The 26,993-nt window shown below is 47.3% G+C and overlaps 40 non-coding genes across 40 annotated transcripts; all 40 read left to right on the top strand.

The window, feature by feature from the left end:
- Positions 1-71: 71 nt before the first annotated feature.
- TRNAD-GUC (transfer RNA aspartic acid (anticodon GUC)) lies at positions 72-143 on the top strand. The gene has a single exon. It is a non-coding gene; the product is annotated as a tRNA-Asp (tRNA).
- Positions 144-653: 510 nt separating this feature from the next.
- TRNAD-GUC (transfer RNA aspartic acid (anticodon GUC)) lies at positions 654-725 on the top strand. The gene has a single exon. It is a non-coding gene; the product is annotated as a tRNA-Asp (tRNA).
- Positions 726-1,528: 803 nt separating this feature from the next.
- Positions 1,529-1,600, top strand: TRNAD-GUC (transfer RNA aspartic acid (anticodon GUC)). The gene has a single exon. It is a non-coding gene; the product is annotated as a tRNA-Asp (tRNA).
- A 218-nt stretch (positions 1,601-1,818) lies between these two features.
- TRNAD-GUC (transfer RNA aspartic acid (anticodon GUC)) lies at positions 1,819-1,890 on the top strand. Its single transcript has one exon. It is a non-coding gene; the product is annotated as a tRNA-Asp (tRNA).
- Positions 1,891-2,989: 1,099 nt separating this feature from the next.
- Positions 2,990-3,061, top strand: TRNAD-GUC (transfer RNA aspartic acid (anticodon GUC)). Its single transcript has one exon. It is a non-coding gene; the product is annotated as a tRNA-Asp (tRNA).
- Positions 3,062-3,385: 324 nt separating this feature from the next.
- Positions 3,386-3,457, top strand: TRNAD-GUC (transfer RNA aspartic acid (anticodon GUC)). Its single transcript has one exon. It is a non-coding gene; the product is annotated as a tRNA-Asp (tRNA).
- Positions 3,458-3,677: 220 nt separating this feature from the next.
- On the top strand, positions 3,678-3,749 carry TRNAD-GUC (transfer RNA aspartic acid (anticodon GUC)). Its single transcript has one exon. It is a non-coding gene; the product is annotated as a tRNA-Asp (tRNA).
- A 219-nt stretch (positions 3,750-3,968) lies between these two features.
- Positions 3,969-4,040, top strand: TRNAD-GUC (transfer RNA aspartic acid (anticodon GUC)). The gene has a single exon. It is a non-coding gene; the product is annotated as a tRNA-Asp (tRNA).
- Positions 4,041-4,554: 514 nt separating this feature from the next.
- Positions 4,555-4,626, top strand: TRNAD-GUC (transfer RNA aspartic acid (anticodon GUC)). Its single transcript has one exon. It is a non-coding gene; the product is annotated as a tRNA-Asp (tRNA).
- Positions 4,627-4,845: 219 nt separating this feature from the next.
- On the top strand, positions 4,846-4,917 carry TRNAD-GUC (transfer RNA aspartic acid (anticodon GUC)). The gene has a single exon. It is a non-coding gene; the product is annotated as a tRNA-Asp (tRNA).
- Positions 4,918-5,430: 513 nt separating this feature from the next.
- TRNAD-GUC (transfer RNA aspartic acid (anticodon GUC)) lies at positions 5,431-5,502 on the top strand. Its single transcript has one exon. It is a non-coding gene; the product is annotated as a tRNA-Asp (tRNA).
- A 220-nt stretch (positions 5,503-5,722) lies between these two features.
- TRNAD-GUC (transfer RNA aspartic acid (anticodon GUC)) lies at positions 5,723-5,794 on the top strand. The gene has a single exon. It is a non-coding gene; the product is annotated as a tRNA-Asp (tRNA).
- Positions 5,795-7,188: 1,394 nt separating this feature from the next.
- On the top strand, positions 7,189-7,260 carry TRNAD-GUC (transfer RNA aspartic acid (anticodon GUC)). The gene has a single exon. It is a non-coding gene; the product is annotated as a tRNA-Asp (tRNA).
- A 324-nt stretch (positions 7,261-7,584) lies between these two features.
- TRNAD-GUC (transfer RNA aspartic acid (anticodon GUC)) lies at positions 7,585-7,656 on the top strand. The gene has a single exon. It is a non-coding gene; the product is annotated as a tRNA-Asp (tRNA).
- Positions 7,657-7,876: 220 nt separating this feature from the next.
- Positions 7,877-7,948, top strand: TRNAD-GUC (transfer RNA aspartic acid (anticodon GUC)). Its single transcript has one exon. It is a non-coding gene; the product is annotated as a tRNA-Asp (tRNA).
- Positions 7,949-8,166: 218 nt separating this feature from the next.
- Positions 8,167-8,238, top strand: TRNAD-GUC (transfer RNA aspartic acid (anticodon GUC)). The gene has a single exon. It is a non-coding gene; the product is annotated as a tRNA-Asp (tRNA).
- A 223-nt stretch (positions 8,239-8,461) lies between these two features.
- Positions 8,462-8,533, top strand: TRNAD-GUC (transfer RNA aspartic acid (anticodon GUC)). Its single transcript has one exon. It is a non-coding gene; the product is annotated as a tRNA-Asp (tRNA).
- A 510-nt stretch (positions 8,534-9,043) lies between these two features.
- On the top strand, positions 9,044-9,115 carry TRNAD-GUC (transfer RNA aspartic acid (anticodon GUC)). The gene has a single exon. It is a non-coding gene; the product is annotated as a tRNA-Asp (tRNA).
- Positions 9,116-9,626: 511 nt separating this feature from the next.
- On the top strand, positions 9,627-9,698 carry TRNAD-GUC (transfer RNA aspartic acid (anticodon GUC)). Its single transcript has one exon. It is a non-coding gene; the product is annotated as a tRNA-Asp (tRNA).
- Positions 9,699-11,378: 1,680 nt separating this feature from the next.
- On the top strand, positions 11,379-11,450 carry TRNAD-GUC (transfer RNA aspartic acid (anticodon GUC)). The gene has a single exon. It is a non-coding gene; the product is annotated as a tRNA-Asp (tRNA).
- Positions 11,451-12,259: 809 nt separating this feature from the next.
- TRNAD-GUC (transfer RNA aspartic acid (anticodon GUC)) lies at positions 12,260-12,331 on the top strand. The gene has a single exon. It is a non-coding gene; the product is annotated as a tRNA-Asp (tRNA).
- A 514-nt stretch (positions 12,332-12,845) lies between these two features.
- TRNAD-GUC (transfer RNA aspartic acid (anticodon GUC)) lies at positions 12,846-12,917 on the top strand. Its single transcript has one exon. It is a non-coding gene; the product is annotated as a tRNA-Asp (tRNA).
- Positions 12,918-13,241: 324 nt separating this feature from the next.
- Positions 13,242-13,313, top strand: TRNAD-GUC (transfer RNA aspartic acid (anticodon GUC)). Its single transcript has one exon. It is a non-coding gene; the product is annotated as a tRNA-Asp (tRNA).
- Positions 13,314-13,823: 510 nt separating this feature from the next.
- TRNAD-GUC (transfer RNA aspartic acid (anticodon GUC)) lies at positions 13,824-13,895 on the top strand. The gene has a single exon. It is a non-coding gene; the product is annotated as a tRNA-Asp (tRNA).
- Positions 13,896-14,409: 514 nt separating this feature from the next.
- Positions 14,410-14,481, top strand: TRNAD-GUC (transfer RNA aspartic acid (anticodon GUC)). Its single transcript has one exon. It is a non-coding gene; the product is annotated as a tRNA-Asp (tRNA).
- A 1,102-nt stretch (positions 14,482-15,583) lies between these two features.
- On the top strand, positions 15,584-15,655 carry TRNAD-GUC (transfer RNA aspartic acid (anticodon GUC)). The gene has a single exon. It is a non-coding gene; the product is annotated as a tRNA-Asp (tRNA).
- A 221-nt stretch (positions 15,656-15,876) lies between these two features.
- Positions 15,877-15,948, top strand: TRNAD-GUC (transfer RNA aspartic acid (anticodon GUC)). The gene has a single exon. It is a non-coding gene; the product is annotated as a tRNA-Asp (tRNA).
- A 516-nt stretch (positions 15,949-16,464) lies between these two features.
- Positions 16,465-16,536, top strand: TRNAD-GUC (transfer RNA aspartic acid (anticodon GUC)). The gene has a single exon. It is a non-coding gene; the product is annotated as a tRNA-Asp (tRNA).
- Positions 16,537-17,341: 805 nt separating this feature from the next.
- On the top strand, positions 17,342-17,413 carry TRNAD-GUC (transfer RNA aspartic acid (anticodon GUC)). The gene has a single exon. It is a non-coding gene; the product is annotated as a tRNA-Asp (tRNA).
- A 218-nt stretch (positions 17,414-17,631) lies between these two features.
- TRNAD-GUC (transfer RNA aspartic acid (anticodon GUC)) lies at positions 17,632-17,703 on the top strand. The gene has a single exon. It is a non-coding gene; the product is annotated as a tRNA-Asp (tRNA).
- Positions 17,704-17,919: 216 nt separating this feature from the next.
- TRNAD-GUC (transfer RNA aspartic acid (anticodon GUC)) lies at positions 17,920-17,991 on the top strand. Its single transcript has one exon. It is a non-coding gene; the product is annotated as a tRNA-Asp (tRNA).
- Positions 17,992-18,801: 810 nt separating this feature from the next.
- Positions 18,802-18,873, top strand: TRNAD-GUC (transfer RNA aspartic acid (anticodon GUC)). Its single transcript has one exon. It is a non-coding gene; the product is annotated as a tRNA-Asp (tRNA).
- Positions 18,874-19,678: 805 nt separating this feature from the next.
- TRNAD-GUC (transfer RNA aspartic acid (anticodon GUC)) lies at positions 19,679-19,750 on the top strand. Its single transcript has one exon. It is a non-coding gene; the product is annotated as a tRNA-Asp (tRNA).
- A 3,150-nt stretch (positions 19,751-22,900) lies between these two features.
- TRNAD-GUC (transfer RNA aspartic acid (anticodon GUC)) lies at positions 22,901-22,972 on the top strand. The gene has a single exon. It is a non-coding gene; the product is annotated as a tRNA-Asp (tRNA).
- Positions 22,973-23,485: 513 nt separating this feature from the next.
- TRNAD-GUC (transfer RNA aspartic acid (anticodon GUC)) lies at positions 23,486-23,557 on the top strand. The gene has a single exon. It is a non-coding gene; the product is annotated as a tRNA-Asp (tRNA).
- Positions 23,558-24,071: 514 nt separating this feature from the next.
- On the top strand, positions 24,072-24,143 carry TRNAE-UUC (transfer RNA glutamic acid (anticodon UUC)). The gene has a single exon. It is a non-coding gene; the product is annotated as a tRNA-Glu (tRNA).
- Positions 24,144-24,360: 217 nt separating this feature from the next.
- TRNAD-GUC (transfer RNA aspartic acid (anticodon GUC)) lies at positions 24,361-24,432 on the top strand. The gene has a single exon. It is a non-coding gene; the product is annotated as a tRNA-Asp (tRNA).
- A 514-nt stretch (positions 24,433-24,946) lies between these two features.
- TRNAD-GUC (transfer RNA aspartic acid (anticodon GUC)) lies at positions 24,947-25,018 on the top strand. The gene has a single exon. It is a non-coding gene; the product is annotated as a tRNA-Asp (tRNA).
- A 224-nt stretch (positions 25,019-25,242) lies between these two features.
- Positions 25,243-25,314, top strand: TRNAD-GUC (transfer RNA aspartic acid (anticodon GUC)). Its single transcript has one exon. It is a non-coding gene; the product is annotated as a tRNA-Asp (tRNA).
- A 220-nt stretch (positions 25,315-25,534) lies between these two features.
- On the top strand, positions 25,535-25,606 carry TRNAD-GUC (transfer RNA aspartic acid (anticodon GUC)). Its single transcript has one exon. It is a non-coding gene; the product is annotated as a tRNA-Asp (tRNA).
- Positions 25,607-26,993: the final 1,387 nt, after the last annotated feature.

Genomic DNA, 26,993 nt, shown 5'->3' with positions numbered 1-26,993 from the left:
TGAAACAGTCATGTCAAGCTAGAGTTGTGATCTCGCTGACAACACCGTCGTGTCAGCCGTGCATGCGCATATCCTCGTTAGTATAGTTGTCAGTATCCCCGCCTGTCACGCGGGAGACCGGGGTTCGATTCCCCGACGGGGAGCAGTAATTGTTTAGTTACCATAGGGTGGAAATTCAACCTGCACTAATATATCATTCGGCAAAATAATCTTCGTTTTCTCCATCTCCCTCGGAGTAAGCTAATATAATGGGGAAGCTCTAGCGCCAGGTGTTTTTTTTTCTGTCCCACTGAAAAAGTCATGTCAAGCGAGAGTTGTGATCTCGCTGACAAAACCGTCGTGTCTGCCGTGCATGCGCATATCCTCGTTAGTATAGTGGTCAGTATCCCCGCCTGTCACGCGGGAGACCGGGGTTCGATTGCCGAACGGGGAGCAGTAATTTTTTAGTTACCATAGAGTGGAAATTGAACCTGCACTGCTATACCATTCGGCAAAATAATCTTCGTTTTCTCCATCTCCTCCAGAGTAAGCTAACATAATGTGGAAGCTCTAGCGCCAGGTGTGTTTTTTTTCCTCTCCCACTGAAACAGTCATTTCAAGCTAGAGTTGTGATCTCGCAGACAATACCGTCGTGTCTGCCGTGCATGCGCATATCCTCGTTAGTATAGTGGTCAGTATCCCCGCCTGTCACGCGGGAGACCGGGGTTCGATTCCCCGACGGGGAGCAGTAATCTTTTAGTTACCATAGGGTGGAAATTCAACCTGCACTAATATACCATTCGGCAAAATAATCTTCGTTTACTCCATCTCCTCCAGAGTAAGCTAATATAATGGGGAAGCTCAAGCGCCAGGTGTTCTTTTTTTCTGTCTCACTGAAACAGTCACTTCAAGCTAGAGTTGTGATCTCGCAGACAATACCGCCGTGTCTGCCGTGCATGCGCATATCCTCCTTAGTATAGTGGCCAGTATCCCCGCCTGTCACGCGGGAGACCGGGGTTTAATTCCCCGACGGGGAGCAGTAATTTTTTAGTTACCATAGGGAAGAAATTCAACCTGCACTAATATATCATTCGGCAAAATAATCTTCGTTTTCTCCATCTCCTCCAGAGTAAGCTAATATAATGTGGAAACTCTAGCGCCAGGTGTCTTTGTTTTTTCCTCTCCAACTGAAACAGTCATGTCAAGCTAGAGTTGTGATCTCGCTGACAACACCGTCGTGTCTTCCGTGCATACACATATCCTCGTTAGTATAGTGGTCAGTATCCCCGCCTGTCACGCGGGAGACCGGGGTTTGATTCCCCGACAGGGAGCAGTAATTTTTTAGTTACCATAGGGTGGAAATTCAACCTGCACTAATATATGATTCGGCAAAATAGTCTTCGTTTTCTCCATCTCCCTCGGAGTAAGCTAATATAATGGGGAAGCTCTAGCGCCAGGTGTTTTTTTTTCTGTCCCACTGAAAAAGTCATGTCAAGCGAGAGTTGTGATCTCGCTGACAACACCGTCGTGTCTTCCGTGCATACACATATCCTCGTTAGTATAGTGGTCAGTATCCCCGCCTGTCACGCGGGAGACCGGGGTTCGATTCCCCGACGGGGAGCAGTAATTGTTTAGTTACCATAGGGTGGAAATTCAACCTGCACTAATATATCATTCGGCAAAATAATCTTCGTTTTCTCCATCTCCCTCGGAGTAAGCTAATATAATGGGGAAGCTCTAGCGCCAGGTGTTTTTTTTTCTGTCCCACTGAAAAAGTCATGTCAAGCGAGAGTTGTGATCTCGCTGACAAAACCGTCGTGTCTGCCGTGCATGCGCATATCCTCGTTAGTATAGTTGTCAGTATCCCCGCCTGTCACGCGGGAGACCGGGGTTCGATTCCCCGACGGGGAGCAGTAATTGTTTAGTTACCATAGGGTGGAAATTCAACCTGCACTAATATATCATTCGGCAAAATAATCTTCGTTTTCTCCATCTCCCTCGGAGTAAGCTAATATAATGGGGAAGCTCTAGCGCCAGGTGTTTTTTTTTCTGTCCCACTGAAAAAGTCATGTCAAGCGAGAGTTGTGATCTCGCTGACAAAACCGTCGTGTCTGCCGTGCATGCGCATATCCTCGTTAGTATAGTGGTCAGTATCCCCGCCTGTCACGCGGGAGACCGGGGTTCGATTGCCGAACGGGGAGCAGTAATTTTTTAGTTACCATAGAGTGGAAATTGAACCTGCACTGCTATACCATTCGGCAAAATAATCTTCGTTTTCTCCATCTCCTCCAGAGTAAGCTAACATAATGTGGAAGCTCTAGCGCCAGGTGTGTTTTTTTTTTCCTCTCCCACTGAAACAGTCATGTCAAGCTAGAGTTGTGATCTCGCTGACAACACCGTCGTGTCAGCCGTGCATGCGCATATCCTCGTTAGTATAGTGGTCAGTATCCCCGCCTGTCACGCGGGAGACCGGGGTTCGATTGCCGAACGGGGAGCAGTAATTTTTTAGTTACCATAGAGGGGAAATTGAACCTGCACTGCTATACCAATCGGCAAAATAATCTTCGTTCTCTCCATCTCCTACAGAGTAAGCTAATATAATGGGGAAGCTCAAGCGCCAGGTGTTCTTTTTTTCTGTCTCACTGAAACAGTCACTTCAAGCTAGAGTTGTGATCTCGCAGACAATACCGCCGTGTCTGCCGTGCATGCGCATATCCTCCTTAGTATAGTGGCCAGTATCCCCGCCTGTCACGCGGGAGACCGGGGTTTAATTCCCCGACGGGGAGCAGTAATTTTTTAGTTACCATAGGGAAGAAATTCAACCTGCACTAATATATCATTCGGCAAAATAATCTTCGTTTTCTCCATCTCCTCCAGAGTAAGCTAATATAATGTGGAAACTCTAGCGCCAGGTGTCTTTGTTTTTTTTCCTCTCCAACTGAAACAGTCATGTCAAGCTAGAGTTGTGATCTCGCTGACAACACCGTCGCGTCTTCCGTGCGTACACATGTCCTCGTTAGTATAGTGGTTAGTATCCCCGCCTGTCACGCGGGAGACCGGGGTTCGATTCCCCGACGGGGAGCAGTAATTATTTAGTTACCAAAGGGTGGAAATTGAACCTGCACTGGTCAGTATCCCCGCCTGTCACGCGGGAGACCGGGGTTTCATTCCCCGACAGGGAGCAGTAATTTTTTAGTTACCATAGGGTGGAAATTCAACCTGCACTAATATACCATTCGGCAAAATAATCTTCGTTTTCTCCATCTCCTCCAGAGTAAGCTAATATAATGTGGAAGCTCTAGCGCCAGGTGTCTTTCTTTTTTTTCCTCTCCCGCAGAAACAGTCATTTCAAGCTAGAGTTGTGATCTCGCAGACAATACCGTCGTGTCTGCCGTGCATGCGCATATCCTCGTTAGTATAGTGGTCAGTATCCCCGCCTGTCACGCGGGAGACCGGGGTTCGATTCCCCGATGGGGAGCAGTAATCATTTAGTTACCATAGCGTGGAAATTCAACCTGCACTAATATACCATTCGGCAAAATAATCTTCGTTTACTCCATCTCCTCCAGAGTAAGCTAATATAATGGAAAAGCTCTAGTTCCCGGTGTCTGTTTTTTTTCTCTCCCACTGAAACAGTCGTGTAAAGCAAGAGTGTTGATCTCGCAGACAACACCGTCTAGTCTGCCGTCCTGCGCATATCCTCGTTAGTATAGTGGTCAGTATCCCTGCCTGTCACGCGGGAGACCGGGGTTTAATTCCCCGACGGGGAGCAGTGATTTTTTAGTTGCCATAGGGTGGAAATTGAACCTGCACTGCTATACCAATCGGCAAAATAATCCTCGTTCTCTCCATCTCCTACAGAGTAAGCTAATATAATGGGGAAGCTCTAGCGCCAGGTGTTCTTTTTTTCTGTCCCACTGAAACAGTCATGTCAAGCTAGAGTTGTGATCTCGCTGAACACACCGTCGTGTCGGCCGTGAATGCGCATATCCTCGTTAGTATAGTGGTCAGTATCTCCGCCTGTCACGCGGGAGACCGGGGTTCGATTCCCCGATGGGGAGCAGTAATCATTTAGTTACCATAGGGTGGAAATTCAACCTGCACTAATATACCATTCGGCAAAATAATCTTAGTTTACTCCATCTCCTCCAGAGTAAGCTAATATAATGGGAAAACTCTAGCGCCAGGTGTCTTTGTTTTTTCCCTCTCCCACTGAAACAGTCATGTCAAGCTAGAGTTGTGATCTCGCTGACAACACCGTCGTGTCTTCCGTGCATACACATATCCTCGTTAGTATAGTGGTCAGTATCCCCGCCTGTCACGCGGGAAACCCGGGTTTAATTCCCCGACGGGGAGCAGTAATTTTTTAGTTACCATAGGGAAGAAATTCAACCTGCACTAATATATCATTCGGCAAAATAATCTTCGTTTTCTCCATCTCCTACAGAGTAAGCTAATATAATGGGGAAGCTCTAGCGCCAGGTGTTCTTTTTTTCTGTCCCACTGAAACAGTCATGTCAAGCTAGAGTTGTGATCTCGCTGAACACACCGTCGTGTCGGCCGTGCATGCGCATATCCTCGTTAGTATAGTTGTCAGTATCCCCGCCTGTCACGCGGGAGACCGGGGTTCGATTCCCCGACGGGGAGCAGTAATTTTTAAGTTACCATAGTGTGGAAATTCAACCTGCACTAATATATCATTCGGCAAAATAATCTTCGTTTTCTCCATCTCCCCCAGAGTAAGCTAATATAATGGGGAAGCTCTAGCGCCAGGTGTTCTTTTTTTCTGTCCCACTGAAACAGTCATGTCAAGCTAGAGTTGTGATCTCGCTGACAACACCGTCGTGTCAGCCGTGCATGCGCATATCCTCGTTAGTATAGTTGTCAGTATCCCCGCCTGTCACGCGGGAGACCGGGGTTCGATTCCCCGACGGGGAGCAGTAATTGTTTAGTTACCATAGGGTGGAAATTCAACCTGCACTAATATATCATTCGGCAAAATAATCTTCGTTTTCTCCATCTCCCTCGGAGGAAGCTAATATAATGGGGAAGCTCTAGCGCCAGGTGTTTTTTTTCTGTCCCACTGAAAAAGTCATGTCAAGCGAGAGTTGTGATCTCGCTGACAAAACCGTCGTGTCTGCCGTGCATGCGCATATCCTCGTTAGTATAGTGGTCAGTATCCCCGCCTGTCACGCGGGAGACCGGGGTTCGATTGCCGAACGGGGAGCAGTAATTTTTTAGTTACCATAGAGTGTAAATTGAACCTGCACTGCTATACCATTCGGCAAAATAATCTTCGTTTTCTCCATCTCCTCCAGAGTAAGCTAACATAATGTGGAAGCTCTAGCGCCAGGTGTGTTTGTTTTTTTTCCTCTCCCACTGAAACAGTCATTTCAAGCTAGAGTTGTGATCTCGCAGACAATACCGTCGTGTCTGCCGTGCATGCGCATATCCTCGTTAGTATAGTGGTCAGTATCCCCGCCTGTCACGCGGGAGACCGGGGTTCGATTCCCCGACGGGGAGCAGTAATCTTTTAGTTACCATAGGGTGGAAATTCAACCTGCACTAATATACCATTCGGCAAAATAATCTTCGTTTACTCCATCTCCTCCAGAGTAAGCTAATATAATGGAGAAGCTCTAGTTCCAGGTGTCTCTTTTTTTTCTCTCCCACTGAAACAGTCGTGTCAAGCAAGAGTGTTGATCTCGCAGACAACACCGTCTAGTCTGCCGTCCTGCGCATATCCTCGTTAGTATAGTGGTCAGTATCCCTGCCTGTCATGCGGGAGACCGGGGTTTAATTCCCCGACGGGGAGCAGTGATTTTTTAGTTGCCATAGGGTGGAAATTGAACCTGTACTGCTATACCAATCGGCAAAATTATCTTCGTTCTCTCCATCTCCTCCAGAGTAAGCTAATATAATGGGAAAACTCTAGCGCCAGGTGTCTTTGTTTTTTCCCTCTCCCACTGAAACAGTCATGTCAAGCTAGAGTTGTGATCTCGCTGACAACACCGTCGTGTCTTCCGTGCATACACATATCCTCGTTAGTATAGTGGTCAGTATCCCCGCCTGTCACGCGGGAGACCGGGGTTTGATTCCCCGACAGGGAGCAGTAATTTTTTAGTTACCATAGGGTGGAAATTCAACCTGCACTAATATACCATTCGGCAAAATAATCTTCGTTTTCTCCATCTCCTCCAGAGTAAGCTATTATATTGGGGAAGGTCTAGCGCCAGGTGTCTGTTTTTTTTTCTTTCCCACTGAAACAGTCGTGTCAAGCTAGAGTGTTGATCTCGCAGACAAAACCGTCGTGTCTGCCGTCGTGCGCATATCCTCGTTAGTATAGTGGTCAGTATCCCTGCCTGTCACGCAGAAGACCGGGGTTTAATTCCCCGACGGGGAGCAGTAATTTTTTAGTTACCATAGGGCGGAAATTCAACCTGCACTAATATATCATTCGGCAAAATAATCTTCGTTTTCTCCATCTCCTCCAGAGTAAGCTAATATAATGGGGAAGCTCTAGCGCCAGGTGTTCTTTTTTTCTGTCCCACTGAAACAGTCATGTCAAGCTAGAGTTGTGATCTCGCTGACAACACCGTCGTGTCAGCCGTGCATGCGCATATCCTCGTTAGTATAGTGGTCAGTATCCCCGCCTGTCACGCGGGAGACCGGGGTTCGATTGCCGAACGGGGAGCAGTAATTTTTTAGTTACCATAGAGGGGAAATTGAACCTGCACTGCTATACCAATCGGCAAAATAATCTTCGTTCTCTCCATCTCCTACAGAGTAAGCTAATATAATGGGGAAGCTCAAGCGCCAGGTGTTCTTTTTTTCTGTCTCACTGAAACAGTCACTTCAAGCTAGAGTTGTGATCTCGCAGACAATACCGCCGTGTCTGCCGTGCATGCGCATATCCTCCTTAGTATAGTGGCCAGTATCCCCGCCTGTCACGCGGGAGACCGGGGTTTAATTCCCCGACGGGGAGCAGTAATTTTTTAGTTACCATAGGGAAGAAATTCAACCTGCACTAATATATCATTCGGCAAAATAATCTTCGTTTTCTCCATCTCCTCCAGAGTAAGCTAATATAATGTGGAAACTCTAGCGCCAGGTGTCTTTGTTTTTTTTCCTCTCCAACTGAAACAGTCATGTCAAGCTAGAGTTGTGATCTCGCTGACAACACCGTCGCGTCTTCCGTGCGTACACATGTCCTCGTTAGTATAGTGGTCAGTATCCCCGCCTGTCACGCGGGAGACCGGGGTTCGATTCCCCGACGGGGAGCAGTAATTTTTTAGTTACCAAAGGGTGGAAATTGAACCTGCACTGGTCAGTATCCCCGCCTGTCACGCGGGAGACCGGGGTTTCATTCCCCGACAGGGAGCAGTAATTTTTTAGTTACCATAGGGTGGAAATTCAACCTGCACTAATATACCATTCGGCAAAATAATCTTCGTTTTCTCCATCTCCTCCAGAGTAAGCTAATATAATGTGGAAGCTCTAGCGCCAGGTGTCTTTCTTTTTTTTCCTCTCCCGCAGAAACAGTCATTTCAAGCTAGAGTTGTGATCTCGCAGACAATACCGTCGTGTCTGCCGTGCATGCGCATATCCTCGTTAGTATAGTGGTCAGTATCCCCGCCTGTCACGCGGGAGACCGGGGTTCGATTCCCCGATGGGGAGCAGTAATCATTTAGTTACCATAGGGTGGAAATTCAACCTGCACTAATATACCATTCGGCAAAATAATCTTCGTTTACTACATCTCCTCCAGAGTAAGCTAATATAATGGAAAAGCTCTAGTTCCCGGTGTCTGTTTTTTTTCTCTCCCACTGAAACAGTCGTGTAAAGCAAGAGTGTTGATCTCGCAGACAACACCGTCTAGTCTGCCGTCCTGCGCATATCCTCGTTAGTATAGTGGTCAGTATCCCTGCCTGTCACGCGGGAGACCGGGGTTTAATTCCCCGACGGGGAGCAGTGATTTTTTAGTTGCCATAGGGTGGAAATTGAACCTGCACTGCTATACCAATCGGCAAAATAATCCTCGTTCTCTCCATCTCCTACAGAGTAAGCTAATATAATGGGGAAGCTCTAGCGCCAGGTGTTCTTTTTTCTGTCCCACTGAAACAGTCATGTCAAGCTAGAGTTGTGATCTCGCTGAACACACCGTCGTGTCGGCCGTGAATGCGCATATCCTCGTTAGTATAGTGGTCAGTATCCCCGCCTGTCACGCGGGAGACCGGGGTTCGATTCCCCGATGGGGAGCAGTAATCATTTAGTTACCATAGGGTGGAAATTCAACCTGCACTAATATACCATTCGGCAAAATAATCTTAGTTTACTCCATCTCCTCCAGAGTAAGCTAATATAATGGGAAAACTCTAGCGCCAGGTGTCTTTGTTTTTTCCCTCTCCCACTGAAACAGTCATGTCAAGCTAGAGTTGTGATCTCGCTGACAACACCGTCGTGTCTTCCGTGCATACACATATCCTCGTTAGTATAGTGGTCAGTATCCCCGCCTGTCACGCGGGAGACCGGGGTTTAATTCCCCGACGGGGAGCAGTAATTTTTTAGATACCATAGGGAAGAAATTCAACCTGCACTAATATATCATTCGGCAAAATAATCTTCGTTTTCTCCATCTCCTACAGAGTAAGCTAATATAATGGGGAAGCTCTAGCGCCAGGTGTTCTTTTTTTCTGTCCCACTGAAACAGTCATGTCAAGCTAGAGTTGTGATCTCGGTGAACACACCGTCGTGTCGGCCGTGCATGCGCATATCCTCGTTAGTATAGTTGTCAGTATCCCCGCCTGTCACGCGGGAGACCGGGGTTTGATTCCCCGACGGGGAGCAGTAATTTTTAAGTTACCATAGTGTGGAAATTCAACCTGCACTAATATATCATTCGGCAAAATAATCTTCGTTTTCTCCATCTCCCCCAGAGTAAGCTAATATAATGGGGAAGCTCTAGCGCCAGGTGTTCTTTTTTTCTGTCCCACTGAAACAGTCATGTCAAGCTAGAGTTGTGATCTCGCTGACAACACCGTCGTGTCAGCCGTGCATGCGCATATCCTCGTTAGTATAGTTGTCAGTATCCCCGCCTGTCACGCGGGAGACCGGGGTTCGATTCCCCGACGGGGAGCAGTAATTGTTTAGTTACCATAGGGTGGAAATTCAACCTGCACTAATATATCATTCGGCAAAATAATCTTCGTTTTCTCCATCTCCCTCGGAGTAAGCTAATATAATGGGGAAGCTCTAGCGCCAGGTGTTTTTTTTTCTGTCCCACTGAAAAAGTCATGTCAAGCGAGAGTTGTGATCTCGCTGACAAAACCGTCGTGTCTGCCGTGCATGCGCATATCCTCGTTAGTATAGTGGTCAGTATCCCCGCCTGTCACGCGGGAGACCGGGGTTCGATTGCCGAACGGGGAGCAGTAATTTTTTAGTTACCATAGAGTGGAAATTGAACCTGCACTGCTATACCATTCGGCAAAATAATCTTCGTTTTCTCCATCTCCTCCAGAGTAAGCTAACATAATGTGGAAGCTCTAGCGCCAGGTGTGTTTTTTTTTCCTCTCCCACTGAAACAGTCATTTCAAGCTAGAGTTGTGATCTCGCAGACAATACCGTCGTGTCTGCCGTGCATGCGCATATCCTCGTTAGTATAGTGGTCAGTATCCCCGCCTGTCACGCGGGAGACCGGGGTTCGATTCCCCGACGGGGAGCAGTAATCTTTTAGTTACCATAGGGTGGAAATTCAACCTGCACTAATATACCATTCGGCAAAATAATCTTCGTTTACTCCATCTCCTCCAGAGTAAGCTAATATAATGGAGAAGCTCTAGTTCCAGGTGTCTCTTTTTTTTCTCTCCCACTGAAACAGTCGTGTCAAGCAAGAGTGTTGATCTCGCAGACAACACCGTCTAGTCTGCCGTCCTGCGCATATCCTCGTTAGTATAGTGGTCAGTATCCCTGCCTGTCACGCAGAAGACCGGGGTTTAATTCCCCGACGGGGAGCAGTAATTTTTTAGTTACCATAGGGCGGAAATTCAACCTGCACTAATATATCATTCGGCAAAATAATCTTCGTTTTCTCCATCTCCTCCAGAGTAAGCTAATATAATGGGGAAGCTCTAGCGCCAGGTGTTCTTTTTTTCTGTCCCACTGAAACAGTCATGTCAAGCTAGAGTTGTGATCTCGCTGACAACACCGTCGTGTCAGCCGTGCATGCGCATATCCTCGTTAGTATAGTGGTCAGTATCCCCGCCTGTCACGCGGGAGACCGGGGTTCGATTGCCGAACGGGGAGCAGTAATGTTTTAGTTACCATAGAGGGGAAATTGAACCTGCACTGCTATACCAATCGGCAAAATAATCTTCGTTCTCTCCATCTCCTACAGAGTAAGCTAATATAATGGGGAAACTCTAGCGCCAGGTGTCTTTGTTTTTTTTCTTCTCCCACTGAAACAGTCATGTCAAGCTAGAGTTGTGATCTCGCTGACAACACCATCGTGTCGGCCGTGCATGCGCATAACCTCGTTAGTATAGTTGTCAGTATCCCCGCCTGTCACGCGGGAGACCGGGGTTCGATTCCCCGACGGGGAGCAGTAATTAAGTTACCATAGTGTGGAAATTCAACCTGCACTAATATATCGTTCGGCAAAATAATCTTCGTTTTCTCCATCTCCCCTAGAGTAAGCTAATATAATGGGGAATCTCTAGCGCCAGGTGTTCTTTTTTTCTGTCCCACTGAAACAGTCATGTCAAGCTAGAGTTGTGATCTCGCTGACAACACCGTCGTGTCAGCCGTGCATGCGCATATTCTCGTTTGTATAGTTGTCAGTATCCCCGCCTGTCACGCGGGAGACCGGGCTTCGATTTCCCGACAGGGAGCAGTAATTTTTTAGTTACCATAGGGTGGAAATTGAACCTGCACTAATATATCATTCGGCAAAAGAATCTTCGTTTTCTCCATCTCCTCCGGAGTAAGCTAATATAATGGGGAAGCTCTAGCGCAAGGTGTTTTTTTTCTGTCCCATTGAAAAAGTCATGTCAAGCGAGAGTTGGGATCTCGCTGACAACACCGTCGTGTCTTCCGTGCATGCGCATATCCTCGTTAGTATAGTGGTCAGTATCCCCGCCTGTCACGCGGGAGACCGGGGTTCGATTGCCGAACGGGGAGCAGTAATTTTTTAGTTACCATAGAGGGGAAATTGAACCTGCACTGCTATACCAATCGGCAAAATAATCTTCGTTCTCTCCATCTCCTACAGAGTAAGCTAATATAATGGGGAAACTCTAGCGCCAGGTGTCTTTGTTTTTTTTCCTCTCCCACTGAAACAGTCATGTCAAGCTAGAGTTGTGATCTCGCAGACAATACCGTCGAGTCTGCCGTCGATGCGCCTATCCTCGTTAGTATAGTGGTCAGTATCCCCGCCTGTCACGCTGGAGACCGGGGTTCGATTCCCCGACGGGGAGCAGTAATCTTTTAGTTACCATAGGGTGGAAATTCAACCTGCACTAATATACCATTCGGCAAAATAATCTTCGTTTACTCCATCTCCTCCAGAGTAAGCTAATATAATGGAGAAGCTCTAGTTCCAGGTTTCTGTTTTTTTTTCTCTCCCACTGAAACAGTCGTGTCAAGCAAGAGTATTGATCTCGCAGACAACACCGTCGTGTCTGCCGTCATGCGAATATCCTCGTTAGTATAGTGGTCAGTATCCCTGCCTGTCACGCGGGAGACCGGGGTTTAATTCTCCGACGGGGAGCAGTAATTTTTTAGTTACCATAGGGTGGAAATTGAACTTGCACTGCTATACCAATCGGCAAAATAATCTTCGTTCTCTCCATCTCCTCCAGAGTAAGCTAATAGAATGGGAAAACTCTAGCGCCAGGTGTCTTTGTTTTTTTTCCTCTCCCACTGAAACAGTCATGTCAAGCTAGAGTTGTGATCTCGCTGACAACACCGTCGTGTCTGCCGTGCATGCGCAAATCCTCGTTAGTATAGTTCTCAGTATCCCCGCCTGTCACGCGGGAGACCGGGGTTCGATTCCCCGACGGGGAGCAGTAATCTTTTAGTTACCATAGGGTGGAAATTCAACCTGCACTAATATACCATTCGGCAAAATAATCTTCGTTTACTCCATCTCCTCCAGAGTAAGCTAATATAATGGAAAAGCTCTAGTTCCAGGTGTCTGTTTTTTTTCTCTCCCACTGAAACAGTCGTGTCAAGCAAGAGTGTTGATCTCGCAGACAACACCGTCTAGTCTGCCGTCCTGCGCATATCCTCGTTAGTATAGTGGTCAGTATCCCTGCCTGTCACGCGGGAGACCGGGGTTTAATTCCCCGACGGGGAGCAGTGATTTTTTAGTTGCCATAGGGTGGAAATTGAACCTGCACTGCTATACCAATCGGCAAAATAATCCTCGTTCTCTCCATCTCCTCCCGAGTAAGCTAATATAATGGGAAAACTCTAGCGCCAGGTGTCTTTGTTTTTTCCCTCTCCCACTAAAACAGTCATGTCAAGCTAGAGTTGTGATCTCGCTGACAACACCGTCGTGTCTTCCGTGCATACACATATCCTCGTTATTATAGTGGTCAGTATCCCCGCCTGTCACGCGGGAGACCGGGGTTTAATTCCCCGACAGGGAGCAGTAATTTTTTAGTTACCATAGGGTGGAAATTCAACCTGCACTAATATATCATTCGGCAAAATAATCTTCGTTTTCTCCATCTCCTCCAGAGTAAGCTAATATAATGGGGAAGCTCTAGCGCCAGGTGTTCTTTTTTTCTGTCCCACTGAAACAGTCACTTCAAGCTAGAGTTGTGATCTCGCTGACAACACCGTCGTGTCAGCCGTGCATGCGCATATCCTCGTTAGTATAGTGGTCAGTATCCCCGCCTGTCACGCGGGAGACCGGGGTTCGATTCCCCGACGGGGAGCAGTAATTTTTTAGTTACCAAAGGGTGGAAATTGAACCTGCACTGGTCAGTATCCCCGCCTGTCACGCGGGAGACCGGGGTTTCATTCCCCGACAGGGAGCAGTAATTTTTTAGTTACCATAGGGTGGAAATTCAACCTGCACTAATATACCATTCGGCAAAATAATCTTCGTTTTCTCCATCTCCTCCAGAGTAAGCTAATATAATGTGGAAGCTCTAGCGCCAGGTGTCTTTCTTTTTTTTCCTCTCCCGCTGAAACAGTCATTTCAAGCTAGAGTTGTGATCTCGCAGACAAAACCGTCGTGTCTGCCGTGCATGCGCATATCCTCGTTAGTATAGTGGTCAGTATCCCCGCCTGTCACGCGGGAGACCGGGGTTCGATTCCCCGATGGGGAGCAGTAATCATTTAGTTACCATAGGGTGGAAATTCAACCTGCACTAATATACCATTCGGCAAAATAATCTTCGTTTACTCCATCTCCTCCAGAGTAAGCTAATATAATGGGGAAGCTCTAGCGCCAGGTGTTATTTTTTTCTGTCCCACTGAAACAGTCATGTCAAGCTAGAGTTGTGATCTCGCAGACAATACCGTCGTGTCTGCCGTGCATGCGCATATCCTCCTTAGTATAGTGGCCAGTATCCCCGCCTGTCACGCGGGAGACCGGGGTTCAATTCCCCGACGGGGAGCAGTAATTTTTTAGTTACCATAGGGAAGAAATTCAACCTGCACTAATATATCATTCGGCAAAATAATCTTCGTTTTCTCCATCTCCTACAGAGTAAGCTAATATAATGGGGAAGCTCTAGCGCCAGGTGTTCTTTTTTTCTGTCCCACTGAAACAGTCATGTCAAGCTAGAGTTGTGATCTCGCTGAACACACCGTCGTGTCGGCCGTGCATGCGCATATCCTCGTTAGTATAGTTGTCAGTATCCCCGCCTGTCACGCGGGAGACCGGGGTTCGATTCCCCGACGGGGAGCAGTAATTGTTTAGTTACCATAAGGTGGAAATTCAACCTGCACTAATATATCATTCGGCAAAATAATCTTCGTTTTCTCCATCTCCCTCGGAGTAAGCTAATATAATGGGGAAGCTCTAGCGCCAGGTGTTTTTTTTTCTGTCCCACTGAAAAAGTCATGTCAAGCGAGAGTTGTGATCTCGCTGACAAAACCGTCGTGTCTGCCGTGCATGCGCATATCCTCGTTAGTATAGTGGTCAGTATCCCCGCCTGTCACGCGGGAGACCGGGGTTCGATTGCCGAACGGGGAGCAGTAATTTTTTAGTTACCATAGAGTGGAAATTGAACCTGCACTGCTATACCATTCGGCAAAATAATCTTCGTTTTCTCCATATCCTCCAGAGTAAGCTAACATAATGTGGAAGCTCTAGCGCCAGGTGTGTTTGTTTTTTTTCCTCTCCCACTGAAACAGTCATTTCAAGCTAGAGTTGTGATCTCGCAGACAATACCGTCGTGTCTGCCGTGCATGCGCATATCCTTGTTAGTATAGTGGTCAGTATCCCCGCCTGTCACGCGGGAGACCGGGGTTCGATTCCCCGACGGGGAGCAGTGATTTTTTAGTTGCCATAGGGTGGAAATTGAACCTGTACTGCTATACCAATCGGCAAAATTATCTTCGTTCTCTCCATCTCCTCCAGAGTAAGCTAATATAATGGGAAAACTCTAGCGCCAGGTGTCTTTGTTTTTTCCCTCTCCCACTGAAACAGTCATGTCAAGCTAGAGTTGTGATCTCGCTGACAACACCGTCGTGTCTTCCGTGCATACACATATCCTCGTTAGTATAGTGGTCAGTATCCCCGCCTGTCACGCGGGAGACCGGGGTTTGATTCCCCGACAGGGAGCAGTAATTTTTTAGTTACCATAGGGTGGAAATTCAACCTGCACTAATATACCATTCGGCAAAATAATCTTCGTTTTCTCCATCTCCTCCAGAGTAAGCTATTATATTGGGGAAGCTCTAGCGCCAGGTGTCTGTTTTTTTTTCTTTCCCACTGAAACAGTCGTGTCAAGCTAGAGTGTTGATCTCGCAGACAAAACCGTCGTGTCTGCCGTCGTGCGCATATCCTCGTTAGTATAGTGGTCAGTATCCCTGCCTGTCACGCGGGAGACCGCGGTTTAATTCCCCGACAGGGAGCAGTAATTTTTTAGTTACCATAGGGTGGAAATTCAACCTGCACTAATATATCATTCGGCAAAATAATCTTCGTTTTCTCCATCTCCTCCGGAGTAAGCTAATATAATGGGGAAGCTCTAGCGCAAGGTGTTTTTTTTTCTGTCCCATTGAAAAAGTCATGTCAAGCGAGAGTTGGGATCTCGCTGACAACACCGTCGTGTCTTCCGTGCATGCGCATATCCTCGTTAGTATAGTGGTCAGTATCCCCGCCTGTCACGCGGGAGACCGGGGTTCGATTGCCGAACGGGGAGCAGTAATTTTTTAGTTACCATAGAGGGGAAATTGAACCTGCACTGCTATACCAATTGGCAAAATAATCTTCGTTCTCTCCATCTCCTACAGAGTAAGCTAATATAATGGGGAAACTCTAGCGCCAGGTGTCTTTGTTTTTTTTCCTCTCCCACTGAAACAGTCATGTCAAGCTAGAGTTGTGATCTCGCAGACAATACCGTCGAGTGTGCCGTCGATGCGCATATCCTCGTTAGTATAGTGGTCAGTATCCCCGCCTGTCACGCGGGAGACCGGGGTTCGATTCCCCGACGGGGAGCAGTAATCTTTTAGTTACCATAGGGTGGAAATTCAACCTGCACTAATATACCATTCGGCAAAATAATCTTCGTTTACTCCATCTCCTCCAGAGTAAGCTAATATAATGGAGAAGCTCTAGTTCCAGGTTTCTGTTTTTTTTTCTCTCCCACTGAAACAGTCGTGTCAAGCAAGAGTATTGATCTCGCAGACAACACCGTCGTGTCTGCCGTCATGCGAATATCCTCGTTAGTATAGTGGTCAGTATCCCTGCCTGTCACGCGGGAGACCGGGGTTTAATTCCCCGACGGGGAGCAGTAATTTTTTAGTTACCATAGGGTGGAAATTGAACTTGCACTGCTATACCAATCGGCAAAATAATCTTCGTTCTCTCCATCTCCTCCAGAGTAAGCTAATAGAATGGGAAAACTCTAGCGCCAGGTGTCTTTGTTTTTTTTCCTCTCCCACTGAAACAGTCATGTCAAGCTAGAGTTGTGATCTCGCTGACAACACCGTCGTGTCTGCCGTGCATGCGCAAATCCTCGTTAGTATAGTTCTCAGTATCCCCGCCTGTCACGCGGGAGACCGGGGTTCGATTCCCCGACGGGGAGCAGTAATCTTTTAGTTACCATAGGGTGGAAATTCAACCTGCACTAATATACCATTCGGCAAAATAATCTTCGTTTACTCCATCTCCTCCAGAGTAAGCTAATATAATGGAAAAGCTCTAGTTCCAGGTGTCTGTTTTTTTTCTCTCCCACTGAAACAGTCGTGTCAAGCAAGAGTGTTGATCTCGCAGACAACACCGTCTAGTCTGCCGTCCTGCGCATATCCTCGTTAGTATAGTGGTCAGTATCCCTGCCTGTCACGCGGGAGACCGGGGTTTAATTCCCCGACGGGGAGCAGTGATTTTTTAGTTGCCATAGGGTGGAAATTGAACCTGCACTGCTATACCAATCGGCAAAATAATCCTCGTTCTCTCCATCTCCTCCCGAGTAAGCTAATATAATGGGAGAACTCTAGCGCCAGGTGTCTTTGTTTTTTCCCTCTCCCACTGAAACAGTCATGTCAAGCTAGAGTTGTGATCTCGCTGACAACACCGTCGTGTCTTCCGTGCATACACATATCCTCGTTAGTATAGTGGTCAGTATCCCCGCCTGTCACGCGGGAGACCGGGGTTTAATTCCCCGACAGGGAGCAGTAATTTTTTAGTTACCATAGGGTGGAAATTCAACCTGCACTAATATATCATTCGGCAAAATAATCTTCGTTTTCTCCATCTCCTCCAGAGTAAGCTAATATAATGGGGAAGCTCTAGCGCCAGGTGTTCTTTTTTTCTGTCCCACTGAAACAGTCACTTCAAGCTAGAGTTGTGATCTCGCAGACAATACCGTCGTGTCTGCCGTGCATGCGCATATCCTCCTTAGTATAGTGGCCAGTATCTCCGCCTGTCACGCGGAAGACCGGGGTTTAATTCCCCGACGGGGAGCAGTAATTTTTTAGTTACCATAGGGAAGAAATTCAACCTGCACTAATATATCATTCGGCAAAATAATCTTCGTTTTCTCCATCTCCTCCAGAGTAAGCTAATATAATGGGGAAGCTCTAGCGCCAGGTGTTCTTTTTTTCTGTCCCACTGAAACAGTCATGTCAAGCTAGAGTTGTGATCTCGCTGAACACACCGTCGTGTCGGCCGTGCATGCGCATATCCTCGTTAGTATAGTTGTCAGTATCCCCGCCTGTCACGCGGGAGACCGGGGTTCGATTCCCCGACGGGGAGCAGTAATTTTTAAGTTACATAGTGTGGAAATTCAACCTGCACTAATATATCATTCGGCAAAATAATCTTCGTTTTCTCCATCTCCCCCAGAGTAAGCTAATATAATGGGGAAGCTCTAGCGCCAGGTGTTCTTTTTTTCTGTCCCACTGAAACAGTCATGTCAAGCTAGAGTTGTGATCTCGCTGACAACACCGTCGTGTCAGCCGTGCATGCGCATATCCTCGTTAGTATAGTTGTCAGTATCCCCGCCTGTCACGCGGGAGACCGGGGTTCGATCCCCCGACGGGGAGCAGTAATTGTTTAGTTACCATAGGGTGGAAATTCAACCTGCACTAATATATCATTCGGCAAAATAATCTTCGTTTTCTCCATCTCCCCCGGAGTAAGCTAATATAAAGGGGAAGCTCTAGCGCAAGGTGTTTTTTTCTGTCCCACTGAAAAAGTGTTGTCAAGCGAGAGTTGGGATCTCGCTGACAACACCGTCGTGTCAGCCGTGCATGCGCATATCCTCGTTAGTATAGTGGTCAGTATCCCCGCCTGTCACGCGGGAGACCGGGGTTTAATTCCCCGACGGGGAGCAGTAATTTTTTAGTTACCATAGGGTGGAAATTGAACTTGCACTGCTATACCAATCGGCAAAATAATCTTCGTTCTCTCCATCTCCTCCAGAGTAAGCTAATAGAATGGGAAAACTCTAGCGCCAGGTGTCCTTGTTTTTTTTTCCTCTCCCACTGAAACAGTCATGTCAAGCTAGAGTTGTGATCTCGCAGACAGCACCGTCGTGTCTGCCGTGCATGCGCATATCCTCGTTAGTATAGTGGTCAGTATCCCCGCCTGTCACGTGGGAGACCGGGGTTCGATTCCCTGATGGGCAGCATTAATTTTTTAGTTTCCATAGGTTGGAAATTGACCGGCACTGCTATACCATTCTGCAAAATAATCTTCGTTCTCTCCATCTCCTCCAGAGTAAGCTAATAGAATGGGAAAACTCTAGCGCCAGGTGTCTTTGTTTTTTTTCCTCTCCCACTGAAACAGTCATGTCAAGCTAGAGTTGTGATCTCGCAGACAGCACCGTCGTGTCTGCCGTCGTGCGCATATCCTCGTTAGTATAGTGGTCAGTATCCCTGCCTGTCACGCAGAAGACCGGGGTTTAATTCCCCGACGGGGAGCAGTAATTTTTTAGTTACCATAGGGCGGAAATTCAACCTGCACTAATATATCATTCGGCAAAATAATCTTCGTTTTCTCCATCTCCTCCAGAGTAAGCTAATATAATGGGGAAGCTCTAGCGCCAGGTGTTCTTTTTTTTTGTCCCACTGAAACAGTCATGTCAAGCTAGAGTTGTGATCTCGCTGACAACACCGTCGTGTCAGCCGTGCATGCGCATATCCTCGTTAGTATAGTTGTCAGTATCCCCGCCTGTCACGCGGGAGACCGGGGTTCGATTCCCCGACGGGGAGCAGTAATTTTTTAGCTACCATAGGGTGGAAATTCAACCTGCACTAATATATCATTCGGCAAAATAATCTTCGTTTTCTCCATCTCCCCCGGAGTAAGCTAATATAATGAGGAAGCTCTAGCGCAAGGAGTGTTTTTTCTGTCCCACTGAAAAAGTCATGTCAAGCGAGAGTTGGGATCTCGCTGACAACACCGTCGTGTCTGCCGTGCATGCGCATATCCTCGTTAGTATAGTGGTTAGTATCCCCGCCTGTCACGCGGGAGACCGGGGTTCGATTGCCGAACGGGGAGCAGTAATTTTTTAGTTACCATAGAGGGGAAATTGAACCTGCACTGCTATACTAATCGGCAAAATAATCTTCGTTTTCTCCATCTCCTCCAGAGTAAGCTAATATAATGGGGAAACTCTAGCGCCAGGTGTCTTTGTTTTTTTTCCTCTCCCACTGAAACAGTCATGTCAAGCTAGAGTTGTGATCTCGCAGACAATACCGTCGAGTCTGCCGTCGATGCGCATATCCTCGTTAGTATAGTGATCAGTTCCCCCGCCTGTCACGCGGGAGACCGGGGTTCGATTCCCCGACGGGGAGCAGTAATCTTTTAGTTACCATAGGGTGGAAATTCAACCTGCACTAATATACCATTCGGCAAAATAATCTTCGTTTACTCCATCTCCTCCAGAGTAAGCTAATATAATGGAGAAGCTCTAGTTCCAGGTGTCTGTTTTTTTTCTCTCCCACTGAAACAGTCGTGTCAAGCAAGAGTGTTGATCTCGCAGACAACACCGTCTAGTCTGCCGTCCTGCGCATATCCTCGTTAGTATAGTGGTCAGTATCCCTGCCTGTCACGCGGGAGACCGGGGTTTAATTCCCCGACGGGGAGCAGTGATTTTTTAGTTGCCATAGGGTGGAAATTGAACCTGTACTGCTATACCAATCGGCAAAATTATCTTCGTTCTCTCCATCTCCTCCAGAGTAAGCTAATATAATGGGAAAACTCTAGCGCCAGGTGTCTTTGTTTTTTCCCTCTCCCACTGAAACAGTCATGTCAAGCTAGAGTTGTGATCTCGCTGACAACACCGTCGTGTCTTCCGTGCATACACATATCCTCGTTAGTATAGTGATCAGTATCCCCGCCTGTCACGCGGGAGACCGGGGTTTGATTCCCCGACATGGAGCAGTAATTTTTTAGTTACCATAGGGTGGAAATTCAACCTGCACTAATATACCATTCGGCAAAATATTCTTCGTTTTCTCCATCTCCTCCAGAGTAAGCTATTATATTGGGGAAGCTCTAGCGCCAGGTGTCTGTTTTTTTTTTCCCACTGAAACAGTCGTGTCAAGCTAGAGTGTTGATCTCGCAGACAAAACCGTCGTGTCTGCCGTCGTGCGCATAACCTCGTTAGTATAGTGGTCAGTATCCCTGCCTGTCATGCAGAAGACCGGGGTTTAATTCCCCGACGGGGAGGAGTAATTTTTTAGTTACCATAGGGCGGAAATTCAACCTGCACTAATATATCATTCGGCAAAATAATCTTCGTTTTCGCCATCTCCTCCAGAGCAAGCTAATATAATGGGGAAGCTCTAGCGCCAGGTGTTCTTTTTTTCTGTCCCACTGAAACAGTCATGTCAAGCTAGAGTTGTGATCTCGCTGACAACACCGTCGTGTCAGCCGTGCATGCGCATATCCTCGTTAGTATAGTGGTCAGTATCCCCGCCTGTCACGCGGGAGACCGGGGTTCGATTGCCGAACGGGGAGCAGTAATTTTTTAGTTACCATAGAGGGGAAATTGAACCTGCACTGCTATACCAATCGGCAAAATAATCTTCGTTCTCTCCATCTCCTACAGAGTAAGCTAATATAATGGGGAAACTCTAGCGCCAGGTGTCTTTGTTTTTTTTCCTCTCCCACTGAAACAGTCATGTCAAGCTAGAGTTGTGATCTCGCTGACAACACCGTCGTGTCGGCCGTGCATGCGCATAACCTCGTTAGTATAGTTGTCAGTATCCCCGCCTGTCACGCGGGAGACCGGGGTTCGATTGCCGAAGGGGGAGCAGTAATTTTTTAGTTACCATAGAGGGGAAATTGAACCTGCACTGCTATACCAATCGGCAAAATAATCTTCGTTCTCTCCATCTCCTACAGAGTAAGCTAATATAATGGGGAAACTCTAGCGCCAGGTGTCTTTGTTTTTTTTTCCTCTCCCACTGAAACAGTCATGTCAAGCTAGAGTTGTGATCTCGCTGACAACACCGTCGTGTCGGCCGTGCATGCGCATAACCTCGTTAGTATAGTGGTCAGTATCCCCGCCTGTCACGCGGGAGACCGGGGTTCGATTGCCGAACGGGGAGCAGTAATTTTTTAGTTACCATAGAGGGGAAATTGAACCTGCACTGCTATACCAATCGGCAAAATAATCCTCGTTCTCTCCATCTCCTGCAGAGTAAGCTAATATAATGGGAAAACTCTAGCGCCAGGTGTCTTTGTTTTTTCCCTCTCCCACTGAAACAGTCATGTCAAGCTAGAGTTGTGATCTCGCTGACAACACCGTCGTGTCTTCCGTGCATACACATATCCTCGTTAGTATAGTGGTCAGTATCCCCGCCTGTCACGCGGGAGACCGGGGTTTAATTCCCCGACAGGGAGCAGTAATTTTTTAGTTACCATAGGGTGGAAATTCAACCTGCACTAATATATCATTCGGCAAAATAATCTTCGTTTTCTCCATCTCCTCCAGAGTAAGCTAATATAATGGGGAAGCTCTAGCGCCAGGTGTTCTTTTTTTCTGTCCCACTGAAACAGTCACTTCAAGCTAGAGTTGTGATCTCGCAGACAATACCGTCGTGTCTGCCGTGCATGCGCATATCCTCCTTAGTATAGTGGCCAGTATCCCCGCCTGTCACGCGGGAGACCGGGGTTTAATTCCCCGACGGGGAGCAGTAATTTTTTAGTTACCATAGGGAAGAAATTCAACCTTCACTAATATATCATTCGGCAAAATAATCTTCGTTTTCTCCATCTCCTCCAGAGTAAGCTAATATAATGGGGAAGCTCTAGCGCCAGGTGTTCTTTTTTTCTGTCCCACTGAAACAGTCATGTCAAGCTAGAGTTGTGATCTTGCTGAACACACCGTCGTGTCGGCCGTGCATGCGCATATCCTCGTTAGTATAGTTGTCAGTATCCCCGCCTGTCACGCGGGAGACCGGTGTTCGATTCCCCGACGGGGAGCAGTAATTTTTAAGTTACCATAGTGTGGAAATTCAACCTGCACTAATATATCATTCGGCAAAATAATCTTCGTTTTCTCCATCTCCCCCAGAGTAAGCTAATATAATGGGAAAGCTCTAGCGCCAGGTGTTCTTTTTTTCTGTCGCACTGAAACAGTCATGTCAAGCTAGAGTTGTGATCTCGCAGACAGCACCGTCGTGTCTGCCGTGCATGCGCATATCCTCGTTAGTATAGTGGTCAGTATCCCCGCCTGTCACGTGGGAGACCGGGGTTTGATTCCCTGATGGGCAGCATTAATTTTTTAGTTTCCATAGGTTGGAAATTGACCGGCACTGCTATACCATTCTGCAAAATAATCTTCGTTCTCTCCATCTCCTCCAGAGTAAGCTAATAGAATGGGAAAACTCTAGCGCCAGGTGTCTTTGTTTTTTTTCCTCTCCCACTGAAACAGTCATGTCAAGCTAGAGTTGTGATCTCGCAGACAGCACCGTCGTGTCTGCCGTCGTGCGCATATCCTCGTTAGTATAGTGGTCAGTATCCCTGCCAGTCACGCAGAAGACCGGGGTTTAATTCCCCGACGGGGAGCAGTAATTTTTTAGTTACCATAGGGCGGAAATTCAACCTGCACTAATATATCATTCGGCAAAATAATCTTCGTTTTCTCCATCTCCTCCAGAGTAAGCTAATATAATGGGGAAGCTCTAGCGCCAGGTGTTCTTTTTTTCTGTCCCACTGAAACAGTCATGTCAAGCTAGAGTTGTGATCTCGCTGACAACACCGTCGTGTCAGCCGTGCATGCGCATATCCTCGTTAGTATAGTTGTCAGTATCCCCGCCTGTCACGCGGGAGACCGGGGTTCGATTCCCCGACGGGGAGCAGTAATTTTTTAGCTACCATAGGGTGGAAATTCAACCTGCACTAATATATCATTCGGCAAAATAATCTTCGTTTTCTCCATCTCCCCCGGAGTAAGCTAATATAATGAGGAAGCTCTAGCGCAAGGAGTGTTTTTTCTGTCCCACTGAAAAAGTCATGTCAAGCGAGAGTTGGGATCTCGCTGACAACACCGTCGTGTCTGCCGTGCATGCGCATATCCTCGTTAGTATAGTGGTTAGTATCCCCGCCTGTCACGCGGGAGACCGGGGTTCGATTGCCGAACGGGGAGCAGTAATTTTTTAGTTACCATAGAGGGGAAATTGAACCTGCACTGCTATACTAATCGGCAAAATAATCTTCGTTCTCTCCATCTCCTCCAGAGTAAGCTAATATAATGGGGAAACTCTAGCGCCAGGTGTCTTTGTTTTTTTTCCTCTCCCACTGAAACAGTCATGTCAAGCTAGAGTTGTGATCTCGCAGACAATACCGTCGAGTCTGCCGTCGATGCGCATATCCTCGTTAGTATAGTGATCAGTATCCCCGCCTGTCACGCGGGAGACCGGGGTTCGATTCCCCGACGGGGAGCAGTGATCTTTTAGTTACCATAGGGTGGAAATTCAACCTGCACTAATATACCATTCGGCAAAATAATCTTCGTTTACTCCATCTCCTCCAGAGTAAGCTAATATAATGGAGAAGCTCTAGTTCCAGGTTTCTGTTTTTTTTCTCTCCCACTGAAACAGTCGTGTCAAGCAAGAGTGTTGATCTCACAGACAACACCGTCGTGTCTGCCGTCATGCGCATATCTTCGTTAGTATAGTGGTCAGTATCCCTGCCTGTCACGCGGGAGACCGGGGTTTAATTCCCCGACGGGGTGCAGTAATTTTTTAGTTACCATAGGGTGGAAATTGAACTTGCACTGCTATACCAATCGGCAAAATAATCTTCGTTCTCTCCATCTTCTCCAGAGTAAGCTAATAGAATGGGAAAACTCTAGCGCCAGGTGTCTGTTTTTTTTCCTCTCCCACTGAAACAGTCATGTCAAGCTAGAGTTGTGATCTCGCTGACAACACCATCGTGTCTGCCGTGCATGCGCAAATCCTCGTTAGTATAGTTGTCAGTATCCCCGCCTTTCACGCGGGAGACCGGGGTTCGATTCCCCGACGGGGAGCAGTAATTTTTAAGTTACCATAGTGTGGAAATTCAACCTGCACTAGATATCATTCGGCAAAATAATCTTTGTTTTCTCCATCTCCCCCAGAGTAAGCTAATATAATGGGGAAGCTCTAGCGCCAGGTGTTTTTTTTTCTGTCCCACTGAAAAAGTCATGTCTAGCTAGAGTTGTGATCTCGCTGACAGCACCGTCGTGTCTGCCATGCATGCGCATATCCTCGTTAGTATAGTGGTCAGTATCCCCGCCTGTCACGCGGGAGACCGGGGTTCGATTCCCCGACGGGGAGCAGTAATCTTTTAGTTACCATAGGGTGGAAATTCAACCTGCACTAATATATCATTCGGCAAAATAATCTTCGTTTTCTCCATCTCCCTCGGAGTGAGCTAATATAATGGGGAAGCTCTAGCGCCAGGTGTTTTTTTTTCTGTCCCACTGAAAAAGTCATGTCAAGCGAGAGTTGTGATCTCGCTGACGAAACCGTCGTGTCTGCCGTGCATGCGCATATCCTCGTTAGTAGAGTGGTCAGTATCCCCGCCTGTCACGCGGGAGACCGGGGTTCGATTGCCGAACGGGGAGCAGTAATTTTTTAGTTACCATAGAGTGGAAATTGAACCTGCACTGCTATAGCAATCGGCAAAATAATCTTCGTTCTCTCCATCTCCTCCAGAGTAAGCTAATATAATGGGGAAACTCTAGCGCCAGGTGTCTTTGTATTTTTTCTTCTCCCAGTGAAACAGTCATGTCAAGCTAGAGTTGTGATCTCGCTGACAACACCGTCGTGTCTTCCGTGCATACACATGTCCTCGTTAGTATAGTGGTCAGTATCCCCGCCTGTCACGCGGGAGACCGGGGTTCGATTCCCCGACGGGGAGCAGTAATTTTTTAGTTACCAAAGGGTGGAAATTGAACCTGCACTGCTATACCATTCGGCAAAATAATCTTCGTTTTCTCCATCTCCTCCAGAGTAAGCTAACATAATGTGGAAGCTCTAGCGCCAGGTGTCTTTGTTTTTTTTCCTCTCCCACTGAAACAGTCATTTCAAGCTAGAGTTGTGATCTCGCAGACAATACCGTCGTGTCTGCCGTGCATGCGCATATCCTCGTTAGTATAGTGGTCAGTATCCCCGCCTGTCACGCGGGAGACCGGGGTTCGATTCCCCGACGGGGAGCAGTAATCTTTTAGTTACCATAGGGTGGAAATTCAACCTGCACTAATATACCATTCGGCAAAATAAACTTCGTTTACTCCATCTCCTCCAGAGTAAGCTAATATAATGGAGAAGCTCTAGTTCCAGGTGTCTGTTTTTTTTCTCTCCCACTGAAACAGTCGTGTCAAGCAAGAGTGTTGATCTCGCAGACAACACCGTCTAGTCTGCCGTCCTGCGCATATCCTCGTTAGTATAGTGGTCAGTATCCCTGCCTGTCACGCGGGAGACCGGGGTTTAATTCCCCGACGGGGAGCAGTGATTTTTTAGTTGCCATAGGGTGGAAATTGAACCTGTACTGCTATACCAATTGGCAAAATTATCTTCGTTCTCTCCATCTCCTCCAGAGTAAGCTAATATAATGGGAAAACTCTAGCGCCAGGTGTCTTTGTTTTTTCCCTCTCCCACTGAAACAGTCATGTCAAGCTAGAGTTGTGATCTCGCTGACAACACCGTCGTGTCTTCCGTGCATACACATATCCTCGTTAGTATAGTGATCAGTATCCCCGCCTGTCACGCGGGAGACCGGGGTTTGATTCCCCGACATGGAGCAGTAATTTTTTAGTTACCATAGGGTGGAAATTCAACCTGCACTAATATACCATTCGGCAAAATATTCTTCGTTTTCTCCATCTCCTCCAGAGTAAGCTATTATATTGGGGAAGCTCTAGCGCCAGGTGTCTGTTTTTTTTCTTTCCCACTGAAACAGTCGTGCCAAGCTAGAGTGTTGATCTCGCAGACAAAACCGTCGTGTCTGCCGTCGTGCGCATAACCTCGTTAGTATAGTGGTCAGTATCCCTGCCTGTCATGCAGAAGACCGGGGTTTAATTCCCCGACGGGGAGGAGTAATTTTTTAGTTACCATAGGGCGGAAATTCAACCTGCACTAATATATCATTCGGCAAAATAATCTTCGTTTTCGCCATCTCCTCCAGAGTAAGCTAATATAATGGGGAAGCTCTAGCGCCAGGTGTTCTTTTTTTCTGTCCCACTGAAACAGTCATGTCAAGCTAGAGTTGTGATCTCGCTGACAACACCGTCGTGTCAGCCGTGCATGCGCATATCCTCGTTAGTATAGTGGTCAGTATCCCCGCCTGTCACGCGGGAGACCGGGGTTCGATTGCCGAACGGGGAGCAGTAATTTTTTAGTTACCATAGAGGGGAAATTGAACCTGCACTGCTATACCAATCGGCAAAATAATCTTCGTTCTCTCCATCTCCTACAGAGTAAGCTAATATAATGGGGAAACTCTAGCGCCAGGTGTCTTTGTTTTTTTTTCCTCTCCCACTGAAACAGTCATGTCAAGCTAGAGTTGTGATCTCGCTGACAACACCGTCGTGTCGGCCGTGCATGCGCATAACCTCGTTAGTATAGTGGTCAGTATCCCCGCCTGTCACGCGGGAGACCGGGGTTCGATTGCCGAACGGGGAGCAGTAATTTTTTAGTTACCATAGAGGGGAAATTGAACCTGCACTGCTATACCAATCGGCAAAATAATCCTCGTTCTCTCCATCTCCTGCAGAGTAAGCTAATATAATGGGAAAACTCTAGCGCCAGGTGTCTTTGTTTTTTCCCTCTCCCACTGAAACAGTCATGTCAAGCTAGAGTTGTGATCTCGCTGACAACACCGTCGTGTCTTCCGT

Source organism: Rhipicephalus microplus, chromosome 9, assembly GCF_043290135.1.
Source record: "Rhipicephalus microplus isolate Deutch F79 chromosome 9, USDA_Rmic, whole genome shotgun sequence".
NCBI classification, from domain to species: domain Eukaryota; kingdom Metazoa; phylum Arthropoda; class Arachnida; order Ixodida; family Ixodidae; genus Rhipicephalus; species Rhipicephalus microplus.
Note: the sequence above shows the minus strand (reverse complement) of the source record. Positions and strands in the feature narration are given on the sequence as shown.